Source organism: Marmota monax, unplaced genomic scaffold (assembly GCF_021218885.2).
Source record: "Marmota monax isolate L192 unplaced genomic scaffold, Marmota_monax_Labrador192_F-V1.1 WCK01_AAM20220418_F8-fsc00048, whole genome shotgun sequence".
NCBI classification, from domain to species: domain Eukaryota; kingdom Metazoa; phylum Chordata; class Mammalia; order Rodentia; family Sciuridae; genus Marmota; species Marmota monax.
In genome coordinates, this window is record NW_026694895.1 from 12,937,972 (window position 1) to 12,943,785 (window position 5,814).

Genomic DNA, 5,814 nt, shown 5'->3' on the forward strand with positions numbered 1-5,814 from the left:
ACAGCAAGTACTACCAAATTAATTGACATATTTGTGCTGACAATCTTTGGGTGAATTCCAGGTCTATTTTACCATCTGCATAAGCCTGAGGAACATTTAAACTTCTCTAAGTCTCTGTTCTTTTATACTGAAGTGGAATTAATTATGTAAGACTTACCTTATAAGGCTTTGTGAAAATTAAACAAGATGATGCATAAAGCAACTGGTATGTACAAAACATTTTGATATAGTGATTTCTGTTAAGGTTATTATGGTTTCCTTGAACCTGTCCACAAAGTCCCTAGGGTTCTAACCTTGCACTCTTCCTACTGCCCCCATGCCCTTTCACATTGTTTAACATCCCCAACTTATAGATGACAGTCCTGGTCAAAGAGCACACTCACCAAATTAGCGCTGGTCTTAGTGGAAGAGGGCAGCTCCTGTCTTAAGATAAGGCTTCCTCCAACAAGGTAGGCTGTTCTTTCAAAGAGGGAGAAAATCAGATGGAAAGGAACTCAGCCCTAGCGGCCACTGGGCTAATCAATTCAATTAATGAGGGAGGTGAGACATGTAGAGAAATGTCACATATGGTTTACCTTCATATGCCAATATGTCATAATTAATAAGGAAATGATCTCTGCATTCCCCACCATAGGAAGGATTTAAAACAAACAAGCAAACAAAAAACCCTCAGAAGCCACTCAGATTTGGTTAAATAGTTCTCTGTAATTGTTCATTGCTCTCCATCACATTTTCTTATAGCCCATCACTACCTACCAAAGACTAACAGCATCTGTAGTTGATTATCTGTGCTTGGACCAAGTCATTTGTAGATTACCTGACACATATTTTAAATTTTAGGTGACTTTCCCCACCACTCAGAATAAACCTAGAGTAGGCAAAACATATTAGTACAGAGACATGAAAATTCATATTAATGATAAAAAGAAAACCATCATTATAATATACTATTGAAATGTTAAGTCTTACCATATAGTCCAAAGTCAAACAACTAAATATAAATGACTTTGTGTTTAATTAATTCAACCAATATGTATCAAGAATTTAATATATGCTATATTGCTAATTTTTTAGCCACCCTACTGTTCTCTATTATTAAAATTAAGCTACAGCTTTCATTCCAAAGACACATTAAAATGTTTTATTATATGCTGATGTAGAATTACAAGTACAAATCGAAACAATTTCCTATTTAAAAAGGGCCATTTCCTTAAAATTTTTACTTTATTTGATTTGGACTCAAATTATATTTTTACCAATGAAACAAGTTTATAAATGATCATTATGCTCCAAGATTGACACATAAAAATCTATTTAATGTAAAATGTACCTGAAACCCACGAATACCAACCCTTGAGTAACTCCAGGTCATGAGGACCATAAATTTAACTCTGTGAAGAAGTAGAAAGTTTTATTAAGCATTGAATTTCCAAACTTTGGGATATGTCAGGAGAGTGATGTAATAGAAGGATTGGTCATTTATGAACCTGGGTGGTCACCATTCATGTCATCACCAGTCATCAGGGGTACACCATACCTCAAGTAACATTAGTACATGGAGCCAATAAGATGGCAGTGATAGGTGGCCACTCAGATGACATACCAACATCAACATCATGCCTGTGTAAATGGTTGGAGAACCTTATTCCCTCCCTGGCACTTAAACCTCATCTACCATGTTTATTTTCCAATCAAGGCCCTGAATATTTTTAAAATGCTTTTAGTAAACAAGCGGGTTTTAAGATATTTTGATCTGTTTTCCCTCTTTCTGAATTTTGATTTCTACTATAGTGATATTATAGGTTTAAAAGGTCTAAAAAAGGTATCAGTTCAAGTCCTGTTTAACATCTTCCTTGGCATTTTTGGTATTGCTTCAACAAAACCATAATATTGAAGTGAATATAAGCTTCAATATTTCTTAAAGATCTCGATAAAAAATGATTTCACAACTTCTTTAAAATACTCACATACTTCATGGTTATCTTCCTTCATTATCAGAGTTTTCTGCATCATTCCATTTCTGGTTTTGATTTTAAGCTTTACTATTCAAAACTATGAGCGAGGGCTGGGGATATAGCTGAGTTGGAGGGCACTTGCTTAGACTTGACAATGCCCTCGATTCTATCCTCAGCAACAATTTTAAAAGAAATTGTTTTTTAGTTTTTTAAAAAAGGAGATAAGGAAGGAGGGAAGAAAGGAAGAATGAAACAAAAAGAAAAAGGAAAGAAAGGGGAAAAAAGAAAACTGTGAAAGATACCTGCCTTTCAGGTGCTTTAGGTATGCCATTAAGTAGTATCCTATAGTTCAATTAATAAAAGTGCCAACTCCAGGCACTCATTTCAGCCACTTGTCTATATTTTCAAGCAAGTACACAATACTCTTATGGTGTGCGATCAATTAAAATAACCTCATTGAATTGGAAACACAAAACACAGACATTTCACTTAAAAGATGAAATTAACCAAGGCCAAAAAGGAAGGGGAATGAAGAGTTGCTATTTAATGGGTACAAAACTTCAGTTTTGCAAGTTGAAAAAGTTCTGGAGATCTTTTGTACATCAGCATGGATATATTTAACACTTCTGAATTATATGCTCAAAAATGCATAAGATGGCAGATCTTATGTTGTTTTTTTTACTATCCTTTGTCTTTTAATTAAAGTAATGTAAAAAATTGTTTTTAATAAAAACCATGCATTCAGTCAATGATAAATAAATAGTTATGGAAATTTTTTAAAAATTGAATAAAGGATATTCTGATGTTTAAGTGTTAGGAAACCAGGATCTTTGATTTTATTTCTATGATTTTTTCTAAGGAGAACATTGCCTAGGAAATTATGTACTAAATTTTCAACTCCAAACAGACTAACATATGACTTGACATGGGAGAAATTGCACATGAAAGTACAGGTCAAAACTAAATAAATTTATGAAACTTAGATTATAGAATTTCACTTCTCTTCTGAAAGACTCAAACAGTGAAACACAAGGAAACCACCCCTTCCAGGTGTTCTGCTCTTAGGCTAAAACCATCACACATTTTTTTATCATCTAGAACTCAAGAGTTCACTGAATATTCTATGGACCAAGCAAAAGTTGAAGCTCATTGAGACAAAAATACTTGAGCCCAAACCAGACTAGTTTTCAGTGGTTTCTTCATTTTCATAACAGTAGTTCCACAATAACTTACCACTCACTTTCTTTAGGATTAATGGTTTTTTGTTTTAACATTTCACTTTGTGTATTTTTTCACCATTTTAAAAATTGTTACAAAATAAGGATTTTTCAGGATTCGGGGTTAGAATGTGTTCTTTGAGTAAATCTAAGCAAATTTACATACTCAAACGTCCCATATAAACAGACAGAAACTTCAAAGAATTACACTAAATGGGTCCATAGAGTAATGTGAATAGCTTAGGTAGCTAGTATCTTTATAATCCTTCCTCACATACACAGAATAAAATCAATCAAGAGCAAAAATAGATGACTTCCTTTTTAATGTAAACTCCCAAGGATAAAATAGTAGGATGAAAACTAATGGACATAGTCCATCGATTCAAAAAATCTAAATTTTTTCCTCTTCATATACCCTCTACTTCAATCATCATATGACCTAATCACTTGTTTTTAAGATTTATTCTCATCTTTATAGCTTAACAGAGTAGGTATAGCAAAACCTTGAAGGGTGGGGTGAATTGGAGTTCGTAATAATACTGATATTTGTAATATATTAGTTATCCATGACTAACATACCTCAGGCACTTATATCATCTCTTTAAAATGATCATGTAAGCCAGGCACAGTGGCACTGGTCTATAGACCCAGCTACTTGGAGCCTAATGTAACATTACAAGTTCAATGCCAGCCTGAACAACTTAGAACCTGTCTCACAATAAAAATTAAAAAGGGCTGGAGATGTAGCTCAGTGGGTCCATAGTAAAGCACCCCTGTTTCAATTCCCAATACCTACCCCCCTACACACACACACACACACAGACACACACACACAATCATGTGAGTTAAACAACAATATCCTTATCCCTCTGAATTATGGGAGAACTGAGGCTTAGATTAAATAACTTGGCCAAAACCACATACTATCAAACTGTTGTGCTCTTAACCACAAAGCTCTCCTACATGTTGATGAATTGCCTAGAGTGTAGCTTCACTGCAGTGTAGATTATTCTTCTGCATCATCTATTACAAATTCTTACTTCTGTTTCCACTTGCTTTTGGGATATTCTACTTCACAGTAGTTCCTAAATAGAAACCATATCTTGGATACAGACACCAGTTTTGATTGACTTCATGATGAGCTAAATGTGGTCACCGGTCAACACAGTCAGTGACCATCAACAATGGCTCCCTTGGTTCCACTGCCACCTCTCAGGCACAAATATACAACTCACTCATATGGAGTGTGTTCATCAAGCAACAAGTTTATAGACTGTTTACTACTTAGAGCGGCATCCATACTGGTAAGCATTTTGAGATCCTCTTGAAGTCAGAACTATGATCTAGCAATTCAAAGTATTCCAGAAGAACTTAATGCCCACTGTGTTATGTTTTAGATATGAGGTGTCTCCAAAAGCTCATGTGTAAAATGGTGTTAGGAAAGTTGAGGTGAAATGATTAGGTTATGAAACCTTTAACCTAAACCTTTAACCTAATAAAATTGTCTTCCTCTAAAATTGTTCTTGTCAGATCTTTTAGCCACAATGAAAAAGCTGACTAAGACACATTCCAAATACCATAATCAACACCAGTGAAGAACATAACTACCCCACAACAGGTTTTTTCATTACCCAGCCTCAGATCTGGGTCCCTTTCCCTATACCTCTCTATGCCCAGGTAGGTCTATCCATGCTTTTCCTAATGAGCACAGAGGGGAGACATATTCTTGACAAGTTTCTCAGGGCCAACCTTAGAATCAATATTAGTAAAGCTAGAATACTAAGGACTCTTTAGACCACACTATTTTAAAAAAAAAATGAGAAAAAATGTGGTTCAACAGGTCAAAATGGCTTGCCCAAGGTTACAAGCTAATGTGAAAATCTAGAGACTTTAAGCTCCAAGTGCAGTGCATTTTCCACTTATTAGACTGTCTTAAACAAAAGACTAAATAATATACTAGACACTTTACATACAGTAGTTCATGTAATCCCCACAAACTTCAGATAAGATAAGTAGTATTACTCTTCTTACAAATGAAAAAGATTAAGTAATTTAGTGAAATTCAAACAGCTAGACAGTGGTAGTTACAGAGATCAGCTATTAACATCTTACTTTCCATGTAATCAGCAAATTCCTACTAAAAAGACTAATCCAGAAAGGATTGTGACATTAGACATTGATGGGTTGGTATTCAGATTAGAAAAAAAAAAGTTGTGAAACTAACGCCTGGATGTTAAAACAACTAAAATAAAGGTGTTGTTATTTTTGCTTCCTTATACTATGCATCTTTCCCAAAAGGATTTGACTTATCAAAAACTATATCCAATACGATACTAAACTAAATTTAAAACAGGTATAGAAATGTAGCCAGAAAGACGACATTCTTCCAAGAAAATCTTAGATACTTGTCAGAGATAGACTCTTAATAAAAATTTGGCTTCCAGACAAACTGCATGAAGACAGAAACATGATCCATTACATGAAGTGCAGTATTTCTAAAATAAAGAAGGCACTTGCTCAGAAGAAACAATTATTCCTGGCTATGAGATTGTAGGAAAATTCATTCCTGAAGCCCTCCAGAAAGCATGACACAAAACAGGGAACAGTAGTCTCAACAATATCCTCAGAGCGCACAAAGTGTA